The sequence below is a fragment of the Nannospalax galili genome, unplaced genomic scaffold (genome assembly GCF_000622305.1).
Source record: "Nannospalax galili isolate Female #2095 unplaced genomic scaffold, S.galili_v1.0 scaffold151, whole genome shotgun sequence".
Taxonomy (NCBI): domain Eukaryota; kingdom Metazoa; phylum Chordata; class Mammalia; order Rodentia; family Spalacidae; genus Nannospalax; species Nannospalax galili.
Window position 1 is genome coordinate 854,162 of NW_008332087.1, and position 15,360 is coordinate 869,521.

Here is a 15,360-nt window from a genome sequence, read left to right on the forward strand (position 1 = left end):
TTTAACAGTATTAATTATTCTAATCCATGAACGTGGGAGGTCCTTCCATCTCCTGGTGTCTTCCTCAATCTCTTCCTTTAATGATTTAAAATTTTCATTGTCGAGATCTTTGGTGTTTTTTGCCAGATTTATTCCAAGATATTTTAATTTTTTGTAGCAATTGTGAATGGGAGCATTTCCCTGTATTCTTTCTCCAATTGCTCGTTATTGGTATATAGAAAGGCTACTAATTTTTGTAGATTGATTTCATAACCTGACACTTTACTGAAAGTATTGATCAATTCTAGGAGTTTTCTGGTGGAACTTTTGTAATCTCTTAAGTATAGTATCAAATCATCTGCAAAAAATGATAGTTTGACCTCTTCTTTTTCAATTAGTACTCCTATAATTTCCTTCTCCTGTCTTATTGCTCTAGCAAGAGTTTCAACCAATATGTTGAAAAGGAGTGGAGATAGTGGACACCCTTGTCTGGTTCCTGATTTTAATGGGAATGCTTCTGGTTTTTCTCCATTTAAAATGATGTTCGTTGTAGATTTTTTTTGTATATAGCTTTAATTATGTTGAGGTATGTTCCCTCCAGTCCAATTCTCTCTAGGACTTTGAGCATAAATGCACATTGAATTTTGTCCAAAGCCTTTTCTGCTTCTATTGAGACGATGATGTGGTTTTTGTCTTTGAGTCCATTTATTTGATTAATGACGTTTATTGATTTGCATATATTGAACCAGCTCTGCATCTCTGGGATAAAGCCTGCTTGATCATTGTGAATGATCTTTCTGATGTGTGTCTGTTTGTGGTTTATAAGTATTTTGTTGAGAATTTTTGCATCTATGTTCCTCAAGGATATGGGTCTATAGTGTTCTTTTTTGGTTGTGTTTACCCAGTTTTGGATGTTAGAGTGATGCTGGCTTCATAGAAGGAATTTGGGAGTTCTCCCTCTGTTTCTATCATTTTGAATAATTTAAGTAGTATTGGTTGGAGGTCTTCTTTAAATGTCTGGTAGAATTCTGCTGTAAATCCATCTAGGCCTGGGATGTTTTTAGTTGGGAGCCTTTGTACTACTGTTTTGATTTCCTTATATGTTATGAGTCTGTTTAAACTCTTCATCTCTTCTTGGTTTAACTTTGGTGGTTTCCTTGATTTTAGACATTCATCCATTTCTTTTAGATTTTCAAATGTAGTAGCATATAGGTTTTTAAAATATTCCCTTACAAGCCAGGTGTGGTGGTGCACACCTTTAATCCCAGCACTTAGGAGGCAGAGGCAGGCAGATGTCTGTGATTTCAAGGCCATCCTGGTCTACATAGTGAATTCCAGGACAGCTGGAGCTACAGGGAAACCCTGTCTCAAAAAGAACCCCCCCCCCAAAAAAAAAACCCACAAAAATTCCCTTATAATGGTCTGGATCTTTTGGCTGTCTGTTTTGATGTTTCTCTTTTCATCTCTGATTTTGTTGATTTGGAGGTGCTCTTTTTCTTTTGGTTAACTGGGCTAAAGTTCTGTCTATCTTGTTTAGCTTTTCAAAACACCAGCTCTTAGATTCATTTATTGTTTGTATTGTTTTCTTTGTTTCTATTTCATTAATTTCTGCTCTAATATTGTTATTTCTTCTCTTCTGCTGGGTTTGGGTTTCATTTGTTCTTGCCTTTCCAGCATCATGTGTTTTAGTGTTAGGTCATTTATTTGGACACTTTCTAAATTGTTTTTTCATTCTAATTTTTAATGTAGGCAGTTAGAGGTATAAACTGCCCTCTTAGGACTGCTTTTAAAGTGTCCTAGAGGTTGTGTTGTGTTATATTGTCCTTTTCATTGAATTCCAGAAATTCTTTTATTTCTTTCTTAATTTCTCCTTTGACCCACTCATTGTTTCAGAGTGTGTTATTCAATTGCCATGATTTCATGTAGTGACTGGGGCTTTGTCCAGTGTTGATTTTGAGCTTTATTGCATTGTGGTCTGATAGAATGCATGGAATTATTTCATTTTTTTTGTATTTGTTGAGGTTTGTTTTGTGGCCAGTATGTGGTCAATTTTTGAAAAAGTTCCATGGGGTGCTGAGTAGAAAGTGTATTCTTTGGGGCTTGGGTGAAATATTCAAAAGACGTCTGTTAGATCCATTTGATGTATGGTATCATTTAATTTAGATGCCTCTCTGTTTATTCTCTGTCTAGTGGACCTGTCTATGGAGACAGTGTGGTACTGAAGTTCCTACTATTACTGAGCTGGGTTTAATCTGTTTCTTAAACTCCTGTAGTGTTTTATGAATTTGGGTGCACCAGTTTGGTCCATATATGTTAAGGAGTGTATTATCTTCTTGGTTAACTCTTCCTTTGATCAGAATGAAGTGACCCTCCTTATCTCTCCTGATTAATTTTACTTTGAAGTCTATTTTGTCAGATATTAAATTGCAACCTCTGCTTGTTTCTTAGTGCCATTTGCTTTGGAATATTCTTTTACATCCTTTTACCTCAAGGTAGTGCCTATCCTTGAAGGTGAGATGGGTTTCTTGCAGACAGCAAGGAGATGGATTTTGTTTCTTAATCCATTCACTAACCTGTGTCTTTTGACTGGGGATTTCAGTCCATTGATATTTAAGGTTATTATTGAAAGATTTGTATTTGTTGCCATCATTTTGATTGCTGTTTGTGTTCTCTGTGTAATTTTGTGTTTCCTTGATTAGACCTTTATTTATTTTCTTTCATTGCCCCTGGAGTATAGGTGTTTCTCTCTCTGATCTTTGTATTGCTTCAAGTATTTTGTGTAGGCCTGGTTTTGTGGACATGTATTCTTTCAAGGCATTCATGTCATGGAAGATTTTTCTTTCCCCTTCAACTTTAATAGAATTTTTGCTGGATAAAGTATTCTGGGCTGGCATCTATTGTCATGTAGAACTGGAAATACCTTGGTCCAGGCTCTTCTGGCTTTCATAGTTTGCATTGATAAGTCAGCTGTAATTCTGATGGGCTTTCCTTTGTATGTGACTTGCTGTTTCTCTTTTGGCCCTTTCAGTGTTCTCTCTGCTTTCTGTACAGTTAGTGTTTTTCTATGATATGTCATGGGGAGTTTATTTTCTGATCCTGTCTATTTGGTGTTCTATGTGTTTCCTATATTTGTATGGGGATGTCTTTCCTTAATTTTAGGAAATTCTCTTCTACAATCCTGTTTAAGGTCTGGTCAGTACCATTAACCTGAAATTCTTCTCTTTCCTCTTTTCCTATGATCCATAGATTTGTTCTTTTTATGGTGTCCCACATCTCTTGCATATTCCACTCCTGTGTTTTTTAAAAATTTCCATACTCTTTGCTTGAGTGGTCCAATTCTTCAACTTCATCCTCCAGTGTTGATATTCTGTTTTCCATTTCATTCGTTCTAGCAGTGAGGCTTCCCCTGTTGTTTCAAGTTGGCTTATTGAGTTTTGTGCTTTCTTCTTCATTTCTTCCTGAGTTTTCCTCAATGTTTCTATCTCTTCTGTGAATTCATTCATTCAGTTTATCATTATCTTCTTTTAGTTCTTTGATTTATTTGTTCATGTGTTCTTTAAATTTTTTGAATTCCTTGAACCTGTTTATGATTGTTCTTTTAAATTCAGTGTCCTGGGTTACCTCTAGGGGGTTCTCCTTGTGGAACTCTTCTACAGGATTTGTGGAGTTTAGTGGGGACATAGTGTTTTGGCTTTCCATTTTATTATTCTTTCATTGTGATTTTGGCATGTGAATTTGATTTGTTGTTAATGATTTTGATATGAGAATTAAGTTGAAGTATGGTTCTGTTTGTATTATCAGGGTGCCCAGATCCTTTCTTTATTGGTTATGTAAAGCTGGTTGGTACAGGGTTCAGATTCTCTCAGGTTTAATTTTGAGGGAACTGTTGGCTTCAGGTCAGCTATTCAGGAGTACCCACAGAAGCCCAATTCAGGTTACAATCAGGTACACTCAGGCCTGCTTCACTACATGGAGGCAGGATCCAGGCACTCTCAGGCAGTCCCCTACATTCTCAGCCCTTATGCCAGAGGGAGGCCAGAGGGTGGCCAGAGGGAGGCCCAAACTCGGCAGTCTCTGGTGGTCTGCTGAGATCAGAGCTGCTACACCAATGGAGGTCAACCCCCCCCCTCAGGCTGTCTCGACAATACTACTCTTACTGCAAGGGTGTGCTTCGTATAAAAGTGTATAACTGTATTGATTCAACAGTGAACCTAAAAATTTTATAGCTGCTATTGAAAGAGATGTATCTTTTCTCTGGAAACTGTTATTGAGTATGTTAAAGCTGTAATGAAATGCTTCTTCTAAAAAAATATTAAATTTTTTTTCCCAAATCCTCTTTTTAAAAATTGAAGAAAAAAAAAAGTGGACTGGCCCTCTTTTCCTCCTTTGCTTTCTCGAACCCTTTCATGCCCTTCTGCCTTTTTACTTTCCTTCTCTCTACCCTGGCCAGCCTTTTGTTATGTCATGGCATGTAAGAAGGTACATATCAAATGCCTGCATCATGTTCTTAAGACTCCTCTCCCTGTAGAACATGAGTCAAATAAACTTTTTTAAAAATATAAATTACCTAGTCTCAGGTGTATTGTTATAACAGCACAAAATGGATTATGGCATTGCCATACTCCACATTTTCCCTAAGAGTCATCTGTAAAAAATACTGTGGTGGGAAATCACCTCTCATCTTGGGGAGGGAGAGATGATTTCCTTAGCTTTTTTGGTACACCAGTGGAGGCAGGTGCTCTGTGAGAGTGTGATAGATGTGTCTTAGAAATGTGTTCACCAACTGATGCCATGAAGAATCTGTACTTACTAGTGACAACAAAAATACACACCTAAGTGTATTTTAGCATGAACATCAGGACTACAGGGACTCTAGCCTAGAAATATGGACAGTGCATGTAGACTCCAGAGGCAGGCAGTCCAGGCTTGACTGAGACTTTTTGGAGTGGTTACGTCATTCTTTCAGCCACCAATCCCACTCATGCCAAAGAGAGGCTTCGGTGGATTAGAAAAGCTCATTTTCCCTTCAGTCCTCTATCAAAGCTAAGATTTACTTTGTGTCACTTCTTCTTAGAGCTAAGTCACACCGTGATGACAAATGTGTTTCTATGTTTGACCTCGACCTTTGGAATTAACTAGCTTTATAGGTCTTACTTTATCCAATGTGGGTCATGATCTGCAATTTTCTTTCCTACTTGATCTGATACAAATTACATTCAGTTCATCTTAATTTATTATTTCTCTACTGTTGCAAAATATTCAAAGGAGGGTGTAGAAGAACTTGAAATACCAAAATTTCTCTCTCATGTAAACATAACTATGGGTTCACACATAAACCTGCACAGGCTGGTGTGGTGAAATGAATCATGAGGCAAGCAATGCAAAAATAAGTAGCTTCTGCTCTTGTGGTGTGTTCCTTATGCAGGTGCCACAAGCTTTACACATGTTAACTCCTCAGGCCTCACAGTAGCCTTGAAAAATGGGTGTTATTATTATTATTTTTTTTAGCTCAGGGATCATACTACAGGTGGGCAGACTGTGCTAGACAGACTTGCAAATGGTACTTCTGGGTTCCCTCCATTCCCTGTTCTTAGACTCAGTTCTACCATACTTGTCACTGGCCAGTGGGAAGATCAGAGCTTACTTGCTGGGCAGTCACCTACCCCTGGCATGAGCTCAGATGAGTGATTTGGGACTTATTTCTGTACCTGTTTGAACTTCAGTGTCTCTCTCTGTAGAATAGAGTAATTCCATCTACCCGTCAGGCTTACAATGGAGGATAACCAAACTGATAGAATGAAGGCTTCCAACAGAATTAGTTACTTTTCTTGTTACTGTGCCAAAATACTTGGCAGGGCAACTTAAAGGTGGGGATTTATCTTGGGCTATGCTTTGAGAGCTCTAAACCCATTGCCACTTGGCCATGTACTTGGGCAGAAGCATGTGGCAAAGGACAGCTGTTCATTTCATGGATGACCAGGAAACAGAGTGAGACAGGAAGCAGCCAGGAATAATATGCCCTCAAACAATCTGCCCAGTGGCCTACTTCCTCCCATCAGGTCTCATCTTCCAAAAAGTCTACAACATTCCAAATAGTGCCGCCAACTTGGGAGCCGGGTTGAAAGCACAAGTCTGTGGGGGACATTTTACACCGAACCCATATCACCAACTACTGTTTTTCTCCTCTTCCCTCGCTCTGCCCCTCTCTTCCACCCTCTTTCTCCACTTCATCTTGTTTGTTGTCACACAATGTTTATTTTTTTGTGCTTCCTAGAGGAAGGGTTTTATCTGTGTCTTGTTTGCATCCCATTTTGTGATTTGTTCTCCTTTCCGGGTCCACGTATTTCCTTAGGCTATAATTCTCCAGCCTTCACATTCTTTGCAGCACAGCTCACGGGGATCTCATCCTGCTGTTTTGAACATCCTGTCTTTCCCTGTTTAGTTTCTACAATCTCATGTGCATCCAAAACAGCTGTGCAACAGCAGCACAGACAGGAGTCAGAGGTTACTGGATTCTAATTATAAACAACACAAGCTAGAGTCGTATAATTAGATTGGAAGGAACAGGGTTGCAGCTATTTTAAAGGCTGTGACCTAAACTGACAAATGACAGGAAATTCAGGGGGGCAGATTTCTCATTGATTGATTTTGGTTTTTAATCTCTCTCTCTCTCTCTCTCTCTCTCTCTTTCTCTCTCTCCTCTCTCATCTGAGTGTGTGTGTCTATGCGTGCGTGCGTGTGTGTGTGTGTGTGTGTGTGTGTGTTTCCTGATATATCATTCCCCTTCAAGGTATTTTGAGCTTCTAATTTCTGAATTTTCATTTTAAGGCATTCACAAAATGTCATAACTAGGAGACTGATTGATTCCTTTGAAACTTACATAACCCAAAGGAACCATCTAAACCTCTTGGTGGAATATGTATTCCTGCATTTTTTAAAGGGTGTATTATATACATCAGAGGCTTGGATGGCTCATTAGGAAGAGTTTGGTGGAGTATGTAATTCAGGATTTAATGTGCTGGGCACAGACTGCACTTACGGGGCTGTACTAAATCTGTTTTATTTTACTTTTTTTTCCATAGTAACTTCTAAAGCTAAGGCATTTACACAGAATGACTGACTAATCATTTGCATAGTTTCAGTTTTGAAATCTAAGCTTTTTTCAAGTTAGATGAAAATAAGACACACCTGAGGTCAATGTGCCTTCCACAAATCCTAAATAATCTTGGGAAATCCTTCGTATTCTTTTTCTTTTCTGTGTGTAGTTTTAATTTACAACTAGGCCATGAATGAATTATTTCAACTTTCATCTCTGGGTAATTTTTTGTGCCTAGGCCCTTGCAATTAAGTTCTAGGGATTCCTTTCAGAAAACAACCTTCAACTAGACAAAGCTATATTAAGTATGCACCAATATTTTATTATTTGGCAAGTTAATTAGCCTTATATTTTACAGGATTTAAAAAGGAAGCAGGATGGTGGTGAGCAGGATTTCAAGGGAAGCTCTGCAATGACTGAGGTTTCAGGAACCATATGCTCATGTATGAGAGGAATAATCAGGTGGAAAGAGCTAGAACTCAACGTCCCACATCTTGTATGGATTTCAGTATCATCATTTCCTCTGTACTTGTTAATCCCACTTCTTTATTCTTCAATTTACATCTGCCAGAATTCACAGATATAAATTGCATTTGTCAGTTTGCTGATAGTCCAACTGACCACATTGGAATGAGCCAAGCTTCTAGTAGGTCCATCTTGGGCTTCATGGAATATTCATTTTTGGTTATTCTAGGGAGATACAGAAAGAGTGAACTCAGTTCTCACTTGGATAGGTACAATTTCTCCCTTCTTATACTGGAAAGAATAAATCATGCTGTTGTTGCAAAAGTATAGCTCTCACTTCAAAGGGGATAAGAGATAGTTTATACTGTAGCCAAATATGAGTGACCACGACATGGAAACACAGATTCAGGTTACCCCAATTTCCATGTTCCAACATGATAACCGTTTCATTAATCTTTATAGTAACAGAAAAAAAGAAAAGTCATAAATAAAAACACATTGCAAATACATTGGTGGATACAGTCAGTCAGCAGGCCATAGCAAAATGGGAGGGTGGGAGGACTTTTACTATAGGTCTCAGACACTATCTGATCACGTTCTTAGCTTTTTGATCGGTGGGACCTGGTGGTCTACTAAGTTAATACATTCTGTTAGTCATGGGGATGTTAGATCAGAAAGAGAGATGGGCAAGGAAATGGTTATTTAGGGGCTAAAGGTAGGCCGAGATAAGTGGTAATTAGATTCTGAGCCTGAAACATTCCAGACTTCATCCTTGCAGAAGAATGTTTGGTTTGAAGACATAGGGTTTTTCTCGGGACTTCCATTCACAACATTCAAGAGGCTACTGAGAACCCAAGGCCCACAACCTTTTACATCCTGTCTCTTGTGCCTTTAAGGAGTTCACAGGTATATATAAGAATTCAAGGAAAAATATTTTTAATGGAGTATTATCTATGTCTGCTGGACATTGAGGTTTGTCCCATTTCCTCGATACAGTGAATAGAGCAGCAATACACATGGGGTGCAAACATCTCTGTGGTGGGGCTTAGAGCTCTCGGGTCATATGACAGCTCTATTTTGAATTTTTTGAAGAACCTTAAACTGATTTCCACCAATGGCTGTATTACAGCGAGTTCCTCTTTCTTCATAGTCTTTTCAACATTGTTGTCATACTTCTTAATGATAGCCATTTTGAATAGAATGAGGTGATATCTCAACACAGTTTTTCAAAATTTTTAATTTAATTTTTTATGTGTATGAGTGTTTTGCCTACATCTGTTTAAGTGCACCCATATCATGCTGTATCCATAGAGACCAGAAGAGGGTGTCAGATTCCTTGGAACTGGAGTTATAGGCAGTTGTGAGCTGCTTTGTGGGTGCTCGGAGCCCAACCCGCCTCCTCTGCCAGTGCAAGAGCCATCTCTCCAGCCCCTCAGAGTAGTTTTAATTTGCATGACCCTGATGACTAGGGATGTTGAACATTTAAAAAAATAATTATGGCTACTTGTATTCTTTTGAAAACTTCAATTTATTAATCCATTTGTTGATTGGCAGTTTTATTTTCTTAAATTTGCAGTTATTTGTAAATTCTGGATATTAGCCCCTTGTCAGAGATATAATGGGTAAAATTCTTCTTCCACTCTGTGAGCTTTCTGTGCTCTGTTCATAGTTTCTTTTGCCATGAAGAAATTTAAATTTCATATAGTTTCATCCACTGATATACAGTTCTTGTGCTACTGAAGTTCTGTCCAGAACGTTCTTACCTACTCCAATGTCATACCATAAAGAGTTTTCTCTGTGTTTTTTTTTCTAGAAGTTTTATCATTTTAGGTTTTTAGATTAAGATCTTTGACCCATTTGGAATTGATTTTTTCAAGGTGAAAGATATGAGTCTAATTTCATTCCTCTGCAAGTGGACATCCAGTTTTGCTAGTACCATTTGTTGAATAGACAATCTTTATTTCCAATGTATGTTTCTATCTTCTTTGCCAAGAATTAGGTGGGCAAAGCTGTTGGTTTATTTACAGGTCTTCCGTTCTGTTTCATTGGTCTACCTGTCTGTTTTTATGGCAGTACCGATCTGTCTTCATCACTATAGCTCTGTGTTATAATTTGAGGTCAGGCATTGTGAGGCCTCCAGCTGTGTTCTTACTCCATAGCATTGCTTTGGCTATTTGTGGTATTGCATGATTTTATATCAATTCTTGAATTGTTTTTTCTGGATCTGAGAAATATGACATCAGAATTTTGGTAGGTATGGCAGTCTGTAGATTAATTTTGGTAGTATAGTCATTTTCACAATATTAATTCTGCAAAATCACGAGCACGTAAATTCCTTCTGTTTTCTTGTATCTTTTTGGATTTCATTTATCAGTATCTCAAAATTAATCTGGTTCACATATGAAATGGAATATTCTGCTATAAAAAAGAAATATTAAAAGTTGTAGGAAAATGGATGGACTTAGAATGTATAATTTTAAGTGAGGTCATCTAATCTTAGAAAGAAAAAAACCTCCATGTTCTCTCTCATGTAGATCCTGGCTTGTGAAGTATACATGTACATATGTAAACAAGAGTACTTTTTGAGTATAACATTTAGAAGATCAGGAAAGGTAATTTAAAAAGACAAAAGCCATACTGAATTCATGTATAATACACTTCATGTTAAGTCCTTTGATCCCTCCTGGCATAATACATTTTAAGTGAGAAATGAGCTTTTAAATGGGCAGTGTCTACATGTGGACACCCCCATGAGGGGGGTGTTATCGTACTGGGAGATTTGAATTTTTAACCATGTTTTTCATTGTTTGACTACTTCTGTAAAATGTAGTTGTACTAAACTTCGTGTATTTTATTCTTTAAAGGAGATTTTTAGCTATTCAAATGATAGAAAGTGAAGACTGTTGAAATCATGTTTAGAATAGAAATTCCAGTTTTGAGATCTCTGAGAATTCTTGGGAATCCTGATTTATTGTTCCTGAAACTCAATACCAGGGTTTGAAAACACTGAGGAATTTTCTGTTTCATTGTATGTTATAATTTTAACTGTATTGTTGTTGCTGAATATACATATATTGTTTTTAAATGATAATAATGAAAATAATAATAAAAGGAACACTTGAGGTGAAATAGAAAGAGCTTCCATGATAGTCAATATGCTATGGATGAAGACAGGAAAATTAACTGTATTTAGAACATGAAATGCAGTCTGAAAATTCCCTTCTCTGTGTGTCCTAGAACTGGAAAAGTTCAGGTTTGCTTCACTTTGTTGTTTCTGATAGCATCATGTCCCGAGAACAAGAAAGAGCGGAGAGGAACACCTTACTCACCATCTGCTCTGTGAAGGTGATTACTGTTCTAAGTTATTCTGCATTAACTCTTTTGTCCTCCACACAGAAAAGTCATTATTATCATGTGCAATTACAGATGAAATAAACGTGTCACAGAGTTCTGGAGAATCCTGGCCATGACTTAATTCTGGATGAGTAGTCCCTGTCTTGGTTTTGTACCCAGCTGGATGTGTTACCTGGGCCAACTGAGGTAGTGTCTCTGTGCTTCAGACTGAGTTGAACTAGGGTCATTGTACATTCTTGGAAGATGGTGCTGGATTAAAATATTCCAAATATTTTTTTCTAGCTTGTGTGATCATTTCCAAGACAGATAAGTTGGATGGTTTCAATGTCCCACAGAGCCTGTGAACCCACTTGGTAATGTGGGTTCACAGGTTAGGAGGTTAGCTCTGGGAGGGACTGACCAGCATGTCCTCCCAAAAGAAGACATCAAGAACAAAAGATAGGCCTACTCAAGGCACTGAAACAGGATGTAAAAATAATGGCAGCAGTCAACTGATGGTCAATATACAAAGGAAGTGGCATGGTCAACTCCAGATGTGTTATCTCAGGGCCCCCAAATCAGGATATGGAGGACAACAGGTGGTCAATGCTAACTAGGTTGGATCAAAGTGAATTCAAGGCTTCCTTCCCAGGGGAGCGTGCACAGAGTGCTGGCACCCTTTCCTCTAGCAAAATTTTCAACGTTAGAATCATTTAAACCCCTCTACACGGTCTGTTAATTTTAATTTTATTTATTCATTATATTAATATGAATGTTTTGCCTGCATGTATGTTAGTGCACCCATGTATGTAATGCCCATGGCAGCCAAAAGGAATCACTGGATGCTCTGGAACTGGGAGTTGCAGACAGTTGTTAGCTGTCCCGTGGATGATGGGAACCCCAGTCCTTTGCAGGAGCCATCTCTCCAGTCTTTCTCTATACATTATCTTAGATATTCTACTTAGATTGAATTCTGAGTAAAATGGGCTTTTGAGTAAAACATCCTCCTTTTCTAGAGGTGCATACCCTGGAGGAAGCCCAGGGGAGAGAGGGGGAAGCAGGAGCCCTCACTCTCTCCAGGGCTGAGGACACTGCCACTGGTCTTAGCCCACTCTTTTTCTGCAGAGTGTATTCTTGCTCCTTTGCTTGTTGTAATTAGACTCTTGGCTGCCCAATCTATCACTGTGTCCCATCTGAATTCTTCTCTTTCATGAGCCCAAGAGCCAAGACTGCTGATGGAGTCAAGATGAGAGGAAACTGGAGGCCTCTCCACAGTAGTGAGGAAGGCTGTAAGTGGTCCCCAGTAGGTGGTAAACTGTTAAGTGTCAAATGGACTGTCCACAGTTAAGATATGGGAGAACCACAGAAAAGTAGGCATGGCCTGTGCTATCCAGGGAAAAGGAGGGTCCCAAAGTCAGAGAATTGCAAGACACTTTGAAAAAGAAGCACAAGGTGTGAGGTTTGTGCTTAGCAACTCAAGTAACATCTCTGTCACATGTCAGATGCCCTGATTTCCTGTCCCACCTGAACAGGAAACATCCTTCTATTCTAATGACTGAAAGCTGAGCTTTGGTTTCTGGGTCTCTGTCTTTTTTAGTTAGTTCTTTCTTTTTCCCTAAAGCTTCCTTCATCCTCTGGCCTTGTTTATTTTTCATAAATCTTTCCCATATATTCCGAGACTACTCTGCAATTTTAAGACTTTAAACTGGTTGATATGTTCCACATGGAAAATCATGGTGAGTTACACTGTGTGGATATAACCCATGTCTGAAACTCCAGTTTCATTGTAAGCAAGCTTCACCTTGGAACCATGGATTAAGTTCTTTTAAGGAATATTTCCTACAAATACTGGGCTGAGCTCTGGCTTTTTTTTTTTTTTCCTTACACAGTAATTAACCTCATCAAATAGACCTTTCCCTTGCATAGCTAAGCTCTTAACTTTTTGGTTTGTGTAAGAAAACTTTTGTTATTTGACTTTAATTGAATAGCACAGATTGAAGTTCTAAGCTGGTTAATGTGTCGATCACTGTAGAATGTAGAGTTGAATAAAGCGTTGCTTAGCCCCTCAAAGAATTAACTTTCTTATGGACAGATCCCCAGATCTTTGCTGTGAAAGCATGCTGATGCAGAGTTCAGTGTTAGCGGGGCTGTAGGTGTCAGAGTCTATGGATGTGTTGGAGGTGTATGTATGTGAGCTCACTGGTGCTTCTGGTCTTAGAATGATCCTGTCTACAGGGACAATATTCTCTGTCAAGGTGGGGATTGAGAAGTGTATCCATCCTCTTTGTGATCTTACTAAAGTGAAAGAAGAGCCCACACTCCTGTCAAAGGCTATAAATCCTACCCTCAAATTTCACCTACAATTTCGTATGACTTTCAAAGATTTTAATGAGAGGCTGGAGAGATGGCTCAGCGGTTAAGAGCACTGGTTGTTCTTGCAGAGGACCCAGTTCAATTCCCAGTACCCACATGACTGCTAAAAACCATCCATAACTCCGGTTTTAGGAGATACAATGCCCTCTTTTGATCTCTGTGGGCATTGCATACATGTACGCAAAAGACTCATACACATAAAATAAAAATTAATTAATTTAAAAAGATTTTAATAAAATAAACAGCTTTATTGAGGTAAGATTATTTTTTTGTTTAGAGATTTCTTGGTTTTAGGAAGACTTGATATAATTAGCATTCTGTTCCCCTGGGATAGATTCGTGTTGTTTTCCTGCCTATAGGTGCCATCCCTTCTCATATGTCCTGCCTCCCTCCCTCCCTCCCTCCCTCCCTCCATCCTTTCTTCCTTTCCTCCTTCCTTCCATCAATTCTGGAATCCTAATAAATAGGGATTGGCCTATCATATTTTATTCTTCATTCTTCATTTTCCTAGGGAATGTGATCCATTTTCATAATTTTCAATGCTATCTTATGATAGCCTCAATTTTTTTTCCTCTCTTAATTAGACCTTCCCTTTCAGTTCTAGGCTTACTTATCTAATTACCTATTGGATGTTTCCATTTTGATTTCTCAGACTTTGAAGATAATCACCTAAATGTCTGACTTCTGTGTGTTTCCATTTGTGTTATTGATGATCCCCATTGTGGCTCTGACAATCCGCTGCCCAGGTGCTCGTACTAGAAGTCAAGATGTTGACATGCAGTTCATCCCATCCCCAGGTATAATCATCAGTGATATTGAATCTGTCTAGTAAATATCTTTCTTTAAAATTTGTTTTTATTAAATTTTTGTGTATTTCATACAGAACAACTCAATTAATCTTAACCATCTTTATACCCCCGTCCCCACCGGTACCCTCCTATAGCATCCTCCCCCCACTGGAATTCATACATTCTGTCATTTGTGTTAAGGCTAATGTGCCAAGTTAGTGTCCCCAGACAATCCTCAGTGCAAGTTCATCTACTGAGGTCTAGTCAGCTTATCTAGAGTTCCTTGCTTTAGGATGATAAACTTCACCCACCTGGGGCTCAGGGAGCATTGTGGAAGAGGGGGTGGAAAGATTCAGGGAGGAGATGCGTGACCATATGGAAATAGCTTCTGGGACCCTGCTCATTTGAATATGTTCAGCAAATATCTTGAATCTGACAGTTCTCACCATCTTCATTAGCACGCTTTTCACTGTGCCCTTATTGGGCTGCACCTGGTCCATATAACCACCTCCTGTTCACATTCCATTCTGAACTCCACATGACAGCAGTGGTACTAGCATGCAAACCTCACAGTTTCATCATTCATACCTCTCTTGAACAGCACTCAATTATTATATCCAGCCTTCCATATCAAGCATAAAAGAAGCAATAATCTCTGTTGTTAGAATTTCTGCTGCCCCCTTTTCTATGAAAATACATTTACCCATTTTTCAGTTTTTACAATTGTGCATTTTTAGTCTTGCTTTAAAATTTTTAAAAAAATTTTATGTGTATGAGTATATTGCCTGCATGTATGTGAGTGTATCCATGTCCTTCAGTGCCACAGAGGTCAGAAGAGGGTGTCAGATTCCCCTAGACCTGGAGTCAAGGATGGTTTGTAGCCACCATGTGGGTGCTGTGAATCAAACCTGGGTCCTCTGCAAGAGCAGTCAGTGCTCTTAAGTGCTGAGCCATCTCTCCAGCCCCTAGTCTTGCTTATTTTTTGAAGAAGAAGCATTTCATTACAGCTTTAACATATTCAGTAACACACTCCAGAGCAAGAGTACATCTCTTTCACAAGTGGCTGTAAGTTTCTAGGTTCACAGTTGAATTAATACAGTTATACAATATTGAACTCAGTATAAGCCCTGTAAGACATAATATTGAATGAGATTTTAACCTTTAAAAAAAGATTTACATTTCATTTTAGAATGTATTGTTCCTTACAGAAAGACTCATTGTTTTTGCTACTAACACTGAGATGTTGGTGCATGCATCTCTAATCTGTATGGATATGATTATTACTAGTCATAATCGGTTGCACTTGGATCCTTGGCACCTGTGTAT